This window comes from Mobula birostris, chromosome 9, assembly GCF_030028105.1.
Source record: "Mobula birostris isolate sMobBir1 chromosome 9, sMobBir1.hap1, whole genome shotgun sequence".
Lineage (NCBI taxonomy): Eukaryota > Metazoa > Chordata > Chondrichthyes > Myliobatiformes > Myliobatidae > Mobula > Mobula birostris.
The window spans coordinates 767,466-785,238 of NC_092378.1; the positions used below are offsets into that span (position 1 = coordinate 767,466).

General features: G+C 45.9%; 1 protein-coding gene across 4 annotated transcripts in view; it reads left to right on the plus strand.

The window, feature by feature from the left end:
• Positions 1-10,087: 10,087 nt before the first annotated feature.
• LOC140202466 (tetraspanin-9-like) overlaps positions 10,088-17,773 on the plus strand; it is a 204,610-nt gene continuing 196,924 nt past the window's right edge. Inside the window, exon 1 of one of the 4 annotated variants that reach the window (XM_072267336.1) lies at positions 10,088-10,275. The gene's annotated coding sequence lies outside the window, so the exon portion shown is untranslated. The remainder of the gene's footprint in view (positions 10,276-17,773) is intronic. The other 3 variants (XM_072267337.1, XM_072267335.1, XM_072267334.1) reach the window with 3 other exon arrangements.

Consider the following 17,773-nt stretch of genomic DNA (forward strand, 5'->3'; position numbering starts at 1 on the left):
TCCCATATTCTCACCATCCCCCTCCCCTCCCAGATCCTCACCATCCCACTCCCCTTCCAGATCCTCACCATATCTCTCCCCTCCCCTCCCAAATCCTCACTTCATCCCTTTCCCCTCCCAGATCCTCACCATCCCCCTCCCCTCCCACATCGTCACCATATCTCTCCCCTCCCCTCCCAAATCCTCACTTCATCCCTCTCCCCCCCAGATCCTCACCATCCCTCTCCCCTCCCACATCCTCACCATATCTCTCCCCTCCCACATCCTCACCATATTTCTCTCCTCCCCTCCCAAATCCTCACTTCATCCCTCTCCCCTCCCAAATCCTCACTTCATCCCTCTCCCCTCCCAGATCCTCACCATCCCTCTCCCCTCCCAGATTCCCACCATCCCTCTCCCCTCCCACATCCTCACCATATTTCTCCCCTCCCCTCCCAAATCCTCACTTCATCCCTCTCCCCTCCCAAATCCTCACTTCATCCCTCTCCCCTCCCAGATTCCCACCATCCCTCTCCCCTCCCACATCCTCACCATATCTCTCCCCTCCCGTCCCAAATCCTCACTTCATCTCTCTCCCCTCCCAAATCCTCACTTCATCCCTCTCCCCTCCCAGATCCTCACCATCCCTCTCCCCTCCCAGATTCCCACCATCCCTCTCCCCTCCCACATCCTCACCATATTTCTCCCCTCCCCTCCCAAATCCTCACTTCATCCCTCTCCCCTCCCAAATCCTCACTTCATCCCTCTCCCCTCCCAGATTCCCACCATCCCTCTCCCCTCCCACATCCTCACCATATCTCTCCCCTCCCGTCCCAAATCCTCACTTCATCTCTCTCCCCTCCCAAATCCTCACTTCATCCCTCTCCCCTCCCAGATCCTCACCATCCCTCTCCCCTCCCAGATTCCCACCATCCTTCTCCCTTCCCACATCCTCACCATATTTCTCCCCTCCCCTCCCAAATCCTCACTTCATCCCTCTCCCCTCCCAGATTCCCACCATCCCTCTCCCTTCCCAGATCCTCACCATCTCTCTCCACTCCCAGATTCCCACCATCCCTCTCCATTCCCAGATCCTCACCATCCCTATCCACTCCCAGAATCCCACCATCCCTCTCCATTCCCCTCCCACATCCTTACCATCCCCCTCCCCTCCCAGACCCTCACCATCCCTCTCCCCTCCCAGATCCTCACCATCCCCCTCCCCTCCCAGATCCTCACCATCCCCCTCTCCTCCCAGATCCTCACCATATCTCTCCCCTCCCCTCCCAAATCCTCACTTCATCCTTCTCCCCTCCTAGATCCTCACTTCATCCCTCTCCCCTGCTCACCTGCCTACTTTCCCATCATCTGCTTTCATCTCTCACCGTCTTGCTTATACTCCTTCCTCTCTTCCCCTCTTTTTTTGTTATGGTTTTCCCCCTTTCCTCTTCTCAGTCCTGATGAAGAGTCTTGGCCCAAAAATTCAACGGTTCATTTACTTCATTAGGTGCTGGCTGGCCTGCTGGGTTCCTCCAGCAGTATGTGTGTGTTTCCAGCACCTGCGGAGTCATTATTTTATTTATTTAGAGGGACAGTGTCGAACAGGCCTTTTGGGTCCTTCGAGCCATAGTCCCCAGCAGCCCACCGATTTAACCACAGCCTAATCAAGGACACCTTCATAAGGTGATGCCTGAAATAAGCAGCATTCATCATTGAGGACCCCCATTGCCAGGGCAGGTCATCTTCATTGCTACCATGTTCCAGGAGCCTGAAGTCACACACACTCAACATTTTTAAGAAAAACTTCTTCCTCTCTGCCCTCAGATTTCCAAATGGACAATGAGCCCATGAACACTACCTCACTGTCTTTCAACTACTTTGCAATACTCACTTAGTTTGATATACTGTATTTGCTTTTGTAATTGATCATATATCTTATGTATTGCACTGTACTGTTGCCACAAAACAAACCATGACAACGTCAGTGAAAATAAACCTAATTCTGATTCTTAACACTGCCTTCCGCCCCAAAAAAAGGAAATAGACCACAAAACTATCAACTTTTCTATTTATAAGCTTATGCAATCAGTTAAATTGTTACACAATGAGTAATCAATTATAAACATTGTTGATTTAGTAAAATTCTGAAGGTGATATCTGTACTGCCTCAGTAATCCATGCAATGCGCAGACCAGGCACTGTACTGGTCGATCGCCTCCTCGTCGGAGCTGCCTGTGAGTTCAGATCTTCCCTAAGCATATTATAGTGGCTTTTAACTTTGCCAAATGTCCTGTTTGCCTATATTTGGCCCAAAGTGCCTCTAAGCATTTGTGTCCATATCTGGATCTGACCAAGACACAGGGCCCACTCAGCAAGACCCGAGACACTGATCAAAGCACTGGGCCCACTCAGCAAGAAAGACCTGAGACACCAACCAAGGCACTGGGCCCACTCAGCAAGAAAGACCTGAGACACCAACCAAGGCACTGGGCCCACTCAGCAAGAAAGACCTGAGACACCAACCAAGGCACTGGGCCCACTCAGCAAGAAAGACTTGAGACACTGACTGAGACACTGACCAAGGCACTGGGCCCACTCAGCAAGACCTAAGACACTGACCAAGACCTAGTACACTAGGAGCCAAGGAAAAATGTCGGGGCCCGGATAGAGATACCTGTGTCATCTTTTGCTATGAGGTATCAGAAGACTAGAGGGTGACTAATGTTGTGCCTTTATTTATGAAGGGATGCAAGGACAAGCCAAGTAACAACTGGTCAGTGAGACTGTCATCAATGGTGGGGAAGCTACTACATGGGATTCTGACAAACAATATGTTCAGCACCTGCATTTTGAAAGACAAGGACTGATTAGAGAGAGTTGGTTTGGCTTTATACATGGGAAATTGTATCACATGAATTTGATAGAAGTTTTTAAAGGTGTGATCAAGTGAGAAATGATGGAAGTCAGAGAGGTAGATATTGTATACGTGGACTTTAGCAAGATCCCACATGGTAACTACTATAAAAGATTAAGTGAGTGGAATCCAAGGTAAGCTAGCCAACAAAAAGAAAGCTGGCCTAATGGATCTAATCAGAAGGTAGTGGTGAGGGCTGATTTTCAAATTGAAGGCCTATGACATGATGTGCTACAGGGACTATTGCTGGGTCCACTGCTGTTGTCACATCTGTTAATGATTTGAATGCCTAGATAGTTTCCATGGTTAGATGTCACCAAAATTGGGGCTTGAGAAGATTGTGTAAGATCATCGAGGAGCAGATAGGCAGATTCTGGAATGGAGGAATAATAATAGGGTTGTTGTGATGGGAGATTTTAATTTTCCGAATATTGTTTAGCATCTCCTTAGTACAAGGGGTTAGATGGGTTGGAGTTTGTTAGGTGTGTTTAGGAAGGTCGCCTGACGCAATATGTAGATAGGTCAGCTGGAGGAGAGGCTGTACTTGATCTGGTATTGGGAAATGAACCTGATCCGGTGTCAGGTCTCTCAGTGGAGAGCATTTTGGAGGTAGTAATCACAACTCTATCTCCATTACCATAGCACTGGAGAGGGATGGGAACAGACAATTTGGGAAAACATAGGGGAAGTATGATGCTATTGGGCAGAAACTTGGGAGCATAAACTGAAAGCAGATGTTCTCAGGGAAATGCATGGCAGAAATGTGGCAAATGTTCAGGGAACATTTATGTGGAGTTCTGCATAGGTAATGTTCCATTGAGGCAGGGAAACGATAGGTAGGATAACAGAAACATGGTGTCCAAAGGATATAGAAAATCTAGTTAAGAAGAAAAGAAAAGCTTACAAAAGGTTCAAGAAACTAGGTAATGTACTGTTAGAGCTCTAGAAAATTACAAGGTTGCCAGGAAGGAGCTTAAATATGAAATTAGGAGAACTAGAAGGGGCCATGAGAAGGCCTTCCCGAGCAGAATTTAGGAAAACTCCAAGCCTTTCTACAAGTTTATGAAGAACAGGAGAAAGAGCCATGTGAGAATAGGACCAAACAGGTGCTAAAGTGGAAATGTGTACATGGAGTCAGAGGAGGTACCAGAAGTACTTAAAGAATACTTTGCTTCAGTATTCACTAGGGAAAAGGACCTTGGCAATTGTGGGGATGACTTACAGCAGACTGAATTGCTTGAGACTATAGACATTAAGAAAGAGGATGTGCTGGAGTTCTTGAAAGGTATTAAGTTAGATAAGTTCCTGTGTCCGGATATATCCCAGGCTACTGTGGGAGATGAGGGAGGAGATTGGTGAGCCTCTGGCAATGATTGCATCATCAATAGCGATGGGATAATTACCAGAGGATTGCAGATGTCATTCCATTATTCAAGAAAGGAAGTAGAGATAATCCAGGAAATTATAAACCAGTGAATCTGACCAGTGTTGTGCAAGTTGTTGGAGAAGATCCTGGGAGGCAGGATGTATGAGCATTTGGAGAGACAATTTGATAAGCGATGGACAACATGGCTTTGTCAAGGTCAGGTCATATCTTAGAAGCTTTCATAAATTCTTTGAGAATGTAACTAAACACATTGATGAAGGTAGAGCAGTGGATATAATGTATATGGATTTCAGCAAGACATTTGATAAGCTTCCCCATGCAAGGCTCATTCAGAAAGTAAGGAGGCATGGAATCCAAGGACACCTTGCTTTGTGGATCCAGAACTGGCTTGCCCACAGAAGGCAAAGGGTGCTTGTAGGTGGTTCATAATCTGCATGGAGGTTGGTGACCAGTGTTGTTCTGCAGAGATCTGTTCTGGGACCCTTTCTCTTCATGATTTTTATAAATGACCTGGATGAGGAGGTGGAGGGATGGGTTAGTAAGTTTGCTGATGACACAAAGGTTGGGGGTGTTGTGGATAGTGTGGAAGGCTGTCAGAGGTTACAGCGGGTCATCGACAGGATGCAGAACAGGGCCGAGAAGTGGCAGATGGAGTTCAACCCAGATAAGTGTGAAGTGGTTCTTTCTCGTAGGTCAAATTTGAAGACAGAATATAATATTAATGGTAAGACTCTTGGCATTGTGGAGGATCAGAGAGATCTTGGGGTCTGTGTCAATAAGACACTCAAAGCTGCTGCACAGGTTGATAGTGTTGTTAAGAAGGCATATGATGTGTTGGCCTTCATCAACTGTGGGACTGAGTTCAAGAGACGGGAGGTAATGTTAAAGCTATATAAGACCTTATTTAGACCCCAATCGGAGTACTGTGTTCAGTTCTGGTCACCTCACTATGGATACTAAAGATTCGTGATTTTTATTAATGACCTGGATGTGGGGGTAGAAGGGTGTGTTGGCAAGTTTGCAGATGACACAAAGGTTGGTGTTGTTGTAGATAGTGTAGAGGATTGTCAAAGATTGCAGAGAGACATTGACAGGATGCAGAAGGGGGCTGAGAAGTGGCAGATGGAGTTCAACCCGGAGAAGTGTGAGGTGGTACACTTTGGAAGGACAAACTCCAAGGCAGAGTACAAAGTAAATGGCAGGATACTTGGTAGTGTGGAGGAGCAGAAGGATCTGGGGGTACATGTCCACAGATCCCTGAAAGTTGCCTCACTGGTAGATAGGGTAGTTAAGAAAGCTTATGGGGTGTTAGCTTTCATAAGTCGAGGGATAGAGTTTAAGAGTCGCAATGTAATGATGCAGCTCTATAAAACTCTGGTTAGGCCATACTTGGAGTGCTGTGTCCAGTTCTGGTCACCTCACTATAGGAAGGATGTGGAAGCATTGGAAAGGGTACAGAGGAGATTTACCAGGATGCTGCCTGGTTTAGAGAGTATGCATTATGATTAGAGATTAAGGGAGCTAGGGCTTTACTCTTTGGAGAGAAGGAGGATGAGAGGAGACATGATGGAGGTGTACAAGATAATAAGAGGAATAGATAGAGTGGATAGCCAGCGCCTCTTCCCCAGGGCACCACTGCTCAATACAAGAGGACGTGGCTTTAAGGTAAGGGGTGGGAAGTTCAAGGGGGATATTAGAGGAAGGTTTTTTACTCAGAGAGTGGTTGGTGCGTGGAATGCACTGCCTGAGTCAGTGGTGGAGGCAGGTACACTAGTGAAGTTTAAGAGACTACTAGACAGGTACATGGAGGAATTTAAGGTGGGGCTTATATGGGAGGCAGGGTTTGAGGGTCGGCACAACATTGTGGGCCGAAGGGCCTGTACTGTGCTGTACTATTCTATGTTCTATGTCCTATATGAGAGTGCAGAGGAGACTTAAAAGGATGTTGCCTGGATTGGAGAGCATACCTTATGAGAATAGGTTGAGTGAACTTTGTCTTTTCTCCTTGGAGAGACGGAGGATGAGAGGTGACCTGATAGAGGTGTATAAGAGACATTGACCGTGTAGGTAGTCAGAGGCTTTTACACGAGGGGGCATAGGTGATTGAAAGCAGGTACAGGGCGGATGTCAGAGGTAAATTTTTCACACAGAGAGTGGTGGGTGCATGGAAGCTCTGCTGTGACAGTTGTAGAGGTGGATACAATAGGGTCTTTTAAGAGACTTTTAGATAGGTACATGGAGCTTAGAAAAATAGAGGGCTCTGCAGTAGGGAAATTCTAGGCAGTTTCTAGAGTAGGTTACATGGTCGGCACAACATTGTGGGCCGAAAGGCCTGTAATGTGCCGTAAATTTCTACTGCATGATATAGAAGACAAGAGCAAAAGTGTATGAAGGAGATTTGTTGAAATTACAGGAGGTATGCTGTGGAATAGACTGAGAGTGAGGGTGTATTGAAAGCAGCTCCAGTGTAGTGTTGGTCAGAAAACTGAAAGGATGGTTGGGGAGGTGAAAGCTGCTGTGGTGGAACTAGCAGGACTCCTCTTCCATCAAGCTAGTACAGACTTGATGGGCCTCTGTGTAAGTATGCGTGATTCTGTATGGGCAGACTTTACTACGCTGAGTACCAGGCACGGCTTCAGTTGGGAAGTATTGCTGTCAGGAGCATGCTCTGTACATTAGCCTACAGACAGAGTTGAGAGAAATCCCCACCTGCTGGTGATTTTCCAGTCCAGAGAGCTCGAATTTGTAAACTTGCAGATGATAGCTGTGTAATTTTATTGTTTCATTGTCCTTTCCCAACTGCACATTATGGAGGTAAACCCTTCACCAGGCCAAGGGCAAAATAAAATAACATCAGATATTTAGAGTGACTCGAGTTCCTCCAGCACTTTGTGTGACTGTGGTTTAATTCAACTCCTTTCAGGAGCTGGGTGATGACACTAAAAATAAACAGATTCACAGGGTAATTTTTTGACTCTAGAATGGTGGCTAATGTTCATTCAATGGTTGCAGACTCTTCATGGTGCAAAGTAAATAATTAATGCTTGTGGGTGGCAGAGGATGTGGGTAAAGAAGAACTCCGGTGTGTTTGTCCACAGATCCCTGATGATATGAAGAATTTCAGGTAATCCTCACCTCCCGTGTCTCCGACCAATCCTCTTCCAGTCTTTCTACTTCTGTTCCTTTCCCATAACCCCCCCCCGAACATCTACCTGTTTCCCCTCCCACTCATCCACCTATTTCACCTACCGGCTCCCCCACCTCCCCATCTGTCTCTGCCCCATCCCACTACTCCTCCCCATACTGACCACTCTCCACTCTTATCCCTGAACCACTGCCAGCACCTCCAGCCCATTGCTACCAAGTTCCTCCAGCAGATTGCTCATTGTGCCAGATCGCAGAGGCCACGGTCTCTTGTGTCTTCTCATAATTTGCAGGAAGACCAATGATATGATTAAAAAGCCACACAGGATAGTTTCCTTACTTGACTATCGGAGCAGGGAAGTTATGCTGTAAGTGTACACGGTAGTAATTGGGAACAGTTCAGGAAAGTTGTGATTGTGTTGGACTGGGCACAAAAGACAATCATGAGGATGTTTCCAGGACTGTAGGATTGTAGTGAGGAGGAAGGACTGGATTAAATGGACATGTTTTCCTTGGAGCACTGGATCCTGAAGGAGCAGTGGAGCAGAGTAGCACTGGATCCTGAAGGAGCAGAGGAGCACTGTGAGTCTGAAGGAGCTGTGGAGCCTGAAGCAGGTGTTTGAGATGTAAACAAATATGAGGAGCCTAGATGGATTAAATTGGAAGGAGAGACAGTGTCTATGGGGTAAAGGCTGGTGTCTCTGGGGTAAAGGTTGCCATTGTCTATGGGGTAAGGGCTGGTGTCTCTGGGGTAAAGGCCAGTGTCTCTAGGTAGATAGCTGGATTTAAGTTCTCATTAAATCTCTCCCCACTTTCTTCAAATCTACACTCTCTCATTCTTGATTCCCCAACTCAGTGAAAAAGACTGTATGCATTCACCGTTTCTCAAGTTCAAAGTAAATTTATTATCAAAGTATATGTCTCTTTATACAACCCTGAGATTTATTTTCTTGCAGGCATTCACACTGGAACAAAGAAATACATTAGAATCAAAGATAAACTACTCTCAAGGACTGACAAACAGCCAATGTGCATAAGAAGACAAACTGCAAATACAAGAATAATAACAAATAAATAAGTAAATAAATAATACTGCGAACATAAGTTGTAGAATCCTTGAAAGTGAGTCCATAGGTTGTAGAACAATGTCTGTCTAATTCTTTTACACAGCTACATGGACCAACCATTGCGCTGAGTAGGAAATTTTTACATGGCCTGAAAACTGCACGGCACTTTAAAGTTGCATACAATGAATATTTAGAATGAAAATTGAAAAATCACATACTTTAGATTTCAAAATTATATTAACATTACTATAAAAGAAAATTCCAGTGCATGGCGACAAAGGCTATGTGCGTGGGAGCATTTCAGTTACTGTGTGGCTGCGCGCCCATGGAGTTTAGACGGAACAGTGTTGTGGAATCAGTTCAGTGTTGAGGTGAGTGAAGTTATCCACGCAGGTTCAGGAGCCTGATAGTTGAGGGGTAATGCAGTAACTGTTCTTGAACCTGGTGGTGTAGGACCTGAGGTTCCTGTACCTCCTTCCTGTTGGTAGCAGCAAGAAGGGAGCATGGCCTGAATGGTGAGGTTCCCTGATGGTGGATGCTGCTTTCTTGTGGCAGTGTTTCATGTAGATGTCCTCAGTGGGAGTATCTATACCCCTCATGATTTTATAGACCTCTATAAGGTCACCCCCAGTCTCCTAGTCTAGTCAACTTTTCTCTATTAACTAAGTTTCTCAAGTCCTGGCAACATCTTTGTAAATCTCCTCTGCACTCTTTCCTATAGCAGGGTGTCAAAACGGAACACAATACTCCAAGTGCAGCCCCCTTCTGTATTCAGTGTCCTGACAGATAAAGGCTAGTGTACCAAAAGCCACCTTCACCACCCTCTCTACCTGTGACTCTACTTTCAGTGACTCCTAGGTGTCTTTGTCCTACAACGCTCACCAGTCCCTGACATTCACTATGAAATTTCTACCTCACTTTGACTTTCCAAACTGGAATGCTTCACACTTATCAATTAAAGTCTATTTGCTATTCCTTGGCCCACTCCCCGACTTCACTATCCGTCTGTAAACTCCTGATAACCATTCTCACCGTCAATGAATCCATCTACTTTACCAATGTTCCTATCCAAATCGTCAAGAAAGATGCCAAACAACAGTCTGACCCCTCAAGCACACCACTGGCCACAGGATTGTCCACATTCACTTAGTGACCCGATCCCCATGGTTACTCCCCATTTTACCCCATTACAACCCCCTACCTCCATTTTACCTGCAGATTAACCATGTTCTCTTTAGTCTTCCCCAGTTTTGAGGAAGCGTCTCGGTCTAACCTGAATTACTGATTCTGTTTCTTTCACCTCAGACGCTGACCGACCTGCTGGGTGTTTCCAGCATTTGCTGATTTAGTTTTCTATCATCAGCCCCTGAGTGGCCTTTAGGTTCTGTTGCGGAAAGTGCGCTGCTATCAGATTCTGTTGGCGTGACAGTGGTTCCTGTAGGTGAAACTCTCTTGTTGCGGGGACTCCATAGGGATAGGATCCGGTAATTGGGAACGGGCTCCAGTAGTCGGGAACAGATCCAGCTGCCGGGATCGGATCCAGAGGTTGGGACAGCGCTGGAATCTGGATCATGTGACGGGTGAACCGCCCATTTTCCTCCCATTTCCGCTGCGGGCGAAGCGAAAAACTAAAGCAAAAGATCCCGATCCGGAACTGATTCCGATTCCGATTCCGATCCCGATCCCCAAAGGCGCCGGAGCCGATCGCCATCTGATCCGAGCGGAGCCCCGGCTCCAGGTGAGCGCCGGGAAAGCGCCAGCGGTCTCGGGCGGCGGAGCGGAAGGTCCGGCAGATCGGGAGTTAAACTTGTCGCCGGGGAGGGAGGAATGGAGGGGTAGTGAGGGAGAGGGGGGTAGTGGGGGAGAAAGGATGTGATAGAGGAGAGAGTGAGGAACGATTGTGAGAGTGAGAGAGCAAAAGGAAAGTGAGGAGGAGAGAGGTGAAAAAAGGTAAGGAGAAAGAGTGGTGAGGAGGTGGGAGTAGTGAGGGAGAGGGAGAAATGAGGGAGGGGAGAGAGAAAGTGAGAGGAAGCGACAGGAGGAAAGGGAGGGAGGGAGAGAGAAAGCGAGGCCTGGGAGAGGGAGAGGGAAAGGTGAAGGTGAGGGTGAGGAAGAGGGAGGGGGGATGAGGAAGGGAGCAGTGAGTGGGGAGAGGGGGAGGGAGGGGTAGCAGGGTGGGCCATGTTGGGTCAGGAGTGTCTCTGTCCTGGGACATTTCAGTTTGGAGATTACAGGTGACCCACGAGGTATCTCTGTTGCACTCTGAGGAGTTGCACAACATTGGGAAAGTGACTGTATAATCTCCACCCTCTCTTCACAGCCTTCCAGCCCTAGATTATGGGCCTCTGACTGTGAAGGAGAAGGTGGAGTTTAATGTCAGTAGTTCGGTGGAAACTGTGTCCTCTCTGATTTAACCCATCACATCCCAGTCCATCACTCTCTGGGTTTAAAGAAAGTAGGGATTTATGTTTCTGTAGCACTGGCGGCCATCAGGACAGCCCAAACTGCTTCACAGTCAGTGCAGGTTTTGTGACCAATAGCCATCTCTACATTGTAATGAAACCATCCCTCATCACAGGAGACCTCCTGGCCTTTGCCAGCATCTGTCAGCGGCACAGCCAACTCTGCAACGAGTCCACTTCTAGAGAGGGCTTTGCCTCAACTGTTGGTCTTCATGTAGACCACAAGACATAGGAGCAGAATTAGGCCATTCAGCCCATCAAGTCCATTCCAACATTTCATCATGGCTGATCTTGGATCCCATTCAACTCCATACACCTGTCCTCTCACCATATCCCTTGATGCCCTGGACAATCAGGAATCTATCAACTTCCACTTTAAATATATCCATGGACCTGACCTCCACCGTAGTCTGTGGCAGAGCGTTCCACAGATTTGACACTCTTTGGCTAAAAACAATTCCTCCTTACTTCCGTTCTAACAGGTTGCCTCCTCAATTTTAATGCTGTGCCCTCTAGTTCTGGATACCCTCATCAGAGAAAACATCCTCTCCACATCCACCCTATCTAGTCCTTTCAATATTCTGTAGGTTTCAATGAGATCCCCACGCATTCTTCTAAATTCCAGTGAGTACAGGCCCAAAGCTGCCAAATGCTCCACATATGATAACCCCTTCATTCCCAGAACCATCCTTGTAAACATCTGGACTGTCTCCAATGACTGTACATCCTTTCTGAGATATGGGACCCCAAACTGTTGACAGTACTCGAAGTGTGGCCAGACTAGTGTCTGATAAAGGCTCAGCATTATCTCCTTGTTTTTTATTCTATTCCCCTTGAAATAAATGCCAACATTTTATTTGCCTTCTTTACCACAGACTCAACCTGTAAATTAACCTTCTGGGAGTCCTACATGAGGACTCCCAAATCCCTTTGTAACTCTGATATTTGAATTTTCTCCCTATTTACATAATAGTCTGCATCATTGTTCCTTTTATTGAAATGGATTATCATACATTTCCCAACATTTTTGCTAATTCTTCCAATTTGTCTAAGTCCTGCTGCAATCGCATTGCTTCCTCAGCACTACCTACCCCTCCACCTATCTTCGTATCATCCACAAGCTTTGCCCCAAAGCCATCAATTCCACTGTCTAAAGTCACTGACAAACAATGTGAAAAGTAGTGGCCCCAATGCTGACCCCTGAGGAACACCACTGGTCACTGACAGCCAACCAGAAAAGGCCCCATTTATTCCCACTTGCTGCCTCCTGCCTGTCAGCCATTCCCCTATCCATGCCAATATTTTTCCAGTAACGACATAGGATGTTATCTTGTTAAGCAGCCTCATGTGAAGCACCTTGTCAAATGCCTTCTGAAAATCAAACAAAATGACATCCATTGTCTCTCTTTTGTCCCCCTGCTTGTTATTTCCTTGAAGAATTCTAAAACATTTGTCAGGCCAGATTTCCCTTTGCAGAAACCATACTGACTTGGTCTTATTTTATCATTAGTCTCCAAGTACCCCAAAACCTCAACTTAAATAATGGACTCCAACACTTTCCCAACCACTGAGGTTAGGCTAACTAGGCTATAATTTCCTCTCGTTTGTCTTCCTCCATTCTTAAAGAGTGGAGTGACATTTGCAATTTTCCAGTCCTGCAGGACCATGGCAGAATCAAGTGATTCTTGAAAGATCATGACAAACCAATGCATCCTTTATCTCTTCAGCAACCTCTTTTAGGACTCTGGGATGTAGTCCACATGGTCCAGGTGACTTATCCACCTTAAGACCCTTGAATTTGTTCCTGCTTCCTGACAGTCATGGACATCCGGCACACAGCTAGTGTTTTCCACAGTGAAGACTGAAGCAAAGTACCCATTAGGTTCATCTGCCATTTCTTTGTCCCATTACTACCTCACCAGCACCATTTTCCAGTGGCCCGATATCAACTCTCACCTCCCTTTTATTCTTTATACAACTGAAAACACTTTCAGTATCCTGCTTTATCTCATTGGCAAATTTGCCCTTATATTTCATCTTTTCCCTTCTTATAGCTTTTTTAGTTGCCTTTAGTTGGATTTTAAAAGTTTCCCAATCATCCAACTTCCCACTCACTTTTGCCACCTCATATGCCCTTTCCTTGGACTTTATGCAGTCCTTAACTTCCCTTATCAGCCACGGTTGCCTACCCTTGACATTTGAGAACTTCTTTCTCTGTGGGACATAAATATCCCGCTCCTTGGGAACTATTTTCAGAAACTTCAGCTATATCTTCTCTGCCTTCATCCCCACCAGTATCTTCCTCCAATCCACCTGGGCAAGCTCCTCTCTCATGCCTCTGTAATTCCCTTTTCTGCATTGTGATACTGATACATGTGAGTTTGCTACTCTCTCTCAAATTGCAGTATGAATTCAATCATATTATGATCACTGCCTCCTAAGGATTCCTTTACGTTAAGCTCCCTAATAAGATCTGGCTTATTACACAACACTCAATCTAAGATACCCGTTTCCCGAGTAGGCTTGATCACAAGCTGCTCTAAAAAGCCATCTCGTAGGCATTCAACAATTCCCTGTCTTGCGATCCAACAGCAACCTGATTTTCCCAATCTCCTAGCATTTTGAAGTCCCCCATTACAATTGTGACATTATCCCTATTATATGCCCTTTCCAGCTCCCTTTGCAATCTCAATCCCACTTCTTCGCTACTATTCGCTCTTATGAATGATGGGAACCAGGATGATAGAGCTGAGGATGAGGCAGCAGGTTTACAAGTAGATGATGGGTGTAACATGAATATAAGGAAGGACAAGCCAATGATTGGGTACAGACAGAGCAAAGAGTTAAATTTTACCACGGATGCAAAATTCAAAAGAGCGAAGAATGCAGGACTGAAGGTGCTGTATTTAAATGTGCATAGCATTTGGAGTAAGGTGGATGAACACATGGCAGAATTAGAGATTGGTCGGTATGACATTGTGGGCATCACTAAATTGCGGCTGAAAGAAGGCCATTGTTAGGATCTTAACATCAAAGGATATACTTTGCATCGAAACAACAGGTAGAAAGTAATAGGCGGTGGTGTGGCTCTGTTGGTAAGAGGTGGAATTACATCTTTAGAAGGAGGTGACCTAGGGTCAGAGAATGTTGAATCTTCATGGGTGGAGTTAAGAAATTGCAAGGGTAAAAAAAAACATTATGAGAATCATATGTAGGCCCCCAAACAGTAGGCAAGATGTGGGGTTGGGATTGCAAAGGGAGCTGGAAAAGGCATGTACTAAGAGTAATGATACAATTGTAATGGGGGACTTCAATATGCAAGGGAATTGGGAAAATCAGATTGGTGTCAGATCGCAAGAGAGGGAATTTGTTGAATGCCTATTAAATGGCTTTTTAGAGCAGCTTGTTCTTGAGCCTACGCAGGGAAAGTCTATCCTAGATTGGGTGTTGTGTAATAACCCAGATCTTATTAGGGAGCTTAACGTAAAGGAACACCTACGAGACAGATATCACAATGTGATTGAATTCATACTGCAGTTTGAGAGGGGAAGCATAACTCACATGTATCAGTATTGCAATGGAATAAAGGGAATTAGAGACACATGACAGAATAGCTTGCCCAGGTGGACTGGAGGAGAATACTGGTGGGATGACAGCAGAGCAGAGATGACTGTTTCTGGGACTTCACAAGGCGCAGGATAGCTATGTCCCACAGAGGAAGAAGTTTTCAAATGGCAGGGGCAGATAACTGTGGCTGACCAAGGAAGTTAAGGACTGCACAAAAGCCAAGAAAAGGGCATATAAGGTGGCAAAAGTGAGTGAGAGGTTGGATGATTAGGAAGCTTTTAAAATCCAACAAAAGGCAACTAAAAAAAGCTGTGAGAAGGGAAAAGATGAAATATTAGGGCAGACTAGCCAATAATATAAAGCGGAATGCCAAATGTTTTTTCAGTTATTTAAAGAGTAAAAGGGAGGTGAGGTTGATATTGGACCATTGGAAAATGATGCTGCTGAGGTAGTAATGGGGGACAAAGAAATGGCAGATGAACTTAATGAGTACTTTGCATCAGTCTTCACTGTGGAAGACACTAGCAGTGTGCCAGAGGTCAGTGAGTGTCAGGGGGCAGGAGTGAGTGCCATTGCTATTACAAAGGAAAAAGTGCTAGGCAAACTGAAAGGTCTTAAGGTGGATAAGTCACCTGGACCAGATGGACTACATCCCAGAGTCCTGAGAGAGGTTGCTGAAGAGATAACGGATGAATTGGTTATGATAGAACCATAGAACCACAGAAACTACAGCACAGAAACAGGCCTTTTGGCCCTTCTTGGCTGTGCCGAACCATTTTTTGCCTAGTCCCACTGACCTGCACATGGACCATATCCCTCCATACACCTCCCATCCATGATCTTTCAAGAATCACTTGATTCTGGCATGGTCCTGGAGGCCTGGAAAATTTCAAATATCACTTCACTTTTTAAGAAGGGAGGAAGGCAATAGAAAGGAAATCATAGGCCAATTAGCCTAATCTCAGTGGTTGGGAAAGTGTTGGAGTCTATTATTAAGGATGAGGTTTCGAGGTACTTGGAGACTAATGACAAAACAATTCAACATCAGCATCACACATCAAAATTGCTGGTGAACGCAGCAGGCCAGGCGGCATCTCTAGGAAGAGGCGCAGTCGACGTTTCAGGCCGAGACCCTTGTAGTCCTGACGAAGGGTCTTGGCTTGAAACGTCGACTGCGCCTCTTCCTAGAGATGCTGCCTGGCCTGCTGCGTTCACCAGCAACTTTGATGTGTGTTGCTTGAATTTCCAGCATCTGCAGAATTCCTGTTGTCAACGTCAGCATGGTTGCTGTGAAGGGAAATCTTCCTTGACAAATCTGTTGGAATTATTCGAGGAAGTAATAAGCTGGATGGACAAAAGAGAGGCAGTGGATGCTATTTACTTGGATTTTCAGAAAGCATTTGATAAGGTGCCACACATGAGGCTGCTTAACAAAATATCCTGTGGCGTTACAGGAAAGAGACTGGCATGGATAGAGGAATGGCTGTCAGGCAGGAGGCAGTGAGTGGGAATAAAAGGGGCTTTTTCTGGTTGGCTGCCAGTGCGTAGTGGTGTTCCTCAAGAGTCAGTATTGGGACCGATACATTTCACATTGTTTGTCAGTGACTTATTAATGGAATTGATGGCATTGTGGCTAAGTTTGTGGATGATACAAAGGTTGGTGGAGGGGCTGGTAGTGCTGAGGAAGCAATGCGATTGCAGCAGGACCTAGACAAATTGGAAGAATGGGCAAAAAAGTGGCAGATGGAATACAGTGTTGGGAAATGTTTGATAATGCATTTTGGTAAAAGGAACAATAGTGTGGACTGTTATCTAAATGGGGAGTAGGTTCAAACATCAGAGGTGCAGAGGGACTTAGGAGTCCTCATGCAAGACTCCCAGAAGGTTAATTTACAGGTTGAGGCTGTGGTAAGGAAGGCAAATGCAATGTTGGCATTTATTTCAAGGGGAATAGAATATAAAAGTAAGGAGATAATGCCAAACCTTTATAAGACACTAGTCAGGCCACACTTGAAGTGTTGTCAACAGGTTTGGACCTCATATCTCACAAGGGATATGTTGTCCAGAGGAGGTTCACGAGGATGATTCCAGGAATGAAGGGGTTAACATATGGGGAGCATTTGGCAGCTTTGGGCCTGTACTCACTGGAATTTAGAAGAATGTGTGGGGATCTCGTTGGAATCTACTGAATGTTGAAAGACTAGAGAGGGTGAATGTGGAGAGGATATTTCCTTTGGTGTGGGTATCCAGAACTAGAGGGCACAGCCTCAAAAAGGAGCGATTCTTTAGAACAGAGATAAGGAGGAATTGTTTTAGCCAGAGTATAGAAAATCTATGGAATGCTCTGCCACAGACTGCGGTGGAGGCCAAGTCCATGCGTATATTTAAGGTGGAAGTTGACAGTTTCCTGATTGATCAGGGCATCAAGGGATATGGTGGGAAGTCAGGTGTAGGGGGTTGGGTGAGATCCAGGATCAGCAATGATGGAATGGGAGGAGCAGATCAATGGGCTGAATGGCCTAATTCTGCTCCTATGCCTTATGGTTTTATGGAATTTTGTCTCTGAGGTATAATTTAAGTTTTTGCTCTGTCTTCAGTTGTACCCAATCATTGGCTTGCCCTTCCTTACATTCACATTACATATTGTATCATGTACTTGTAAACCTGCTGGCTGATCCTCAGCTCCATCATTCTGGTTCCCATCCCCCTGCCATATCAGTTTAAACTTATAGAGGTGAGGGAGACTGAACCATGGCTGGCCCAGTGCTGAGCTGGGACTCTGGTGCAATTAGGTCACACGCTCCAGGACTCTCCTCTCACAGGGACTAATTCTGGACATCTCAGTCCCCACCTTCATTGCTGTAGAGTCATGGAGTCAGAGATTCTCCGGGAGGGCAGGTGTCTTCACCTTCGTTGTCGTAGATTCAGTGAGAGGGCAGGTGTCTTCACCTTCGTTGTCGTAGATTCAGTGAGAGGGCAGGTGTCTTCACCTTCGTTGTCGTAGATTCAGTGAGAGGGCAGGTGTCTTCACCTTCGTTGTCGTAGATTCAGTGAGAGGGCAGGTGTCTTCACCTTCGTTGTTGTAGATTCAGTGAGAGGGCAGGTGTTCTGGCCTTCGTTGTTGTAGATTCAGTGAGAGGGCAGGTGTTCTGGCCTTCGTTGTTGTAGATTCAGTGAGAGGGCAGGTGTTCTGGCCTTCGTTGTTGTAGATTCAGTGAGAGGGCAGGTGTCTTCACCTTCGTTGTCGTAGATT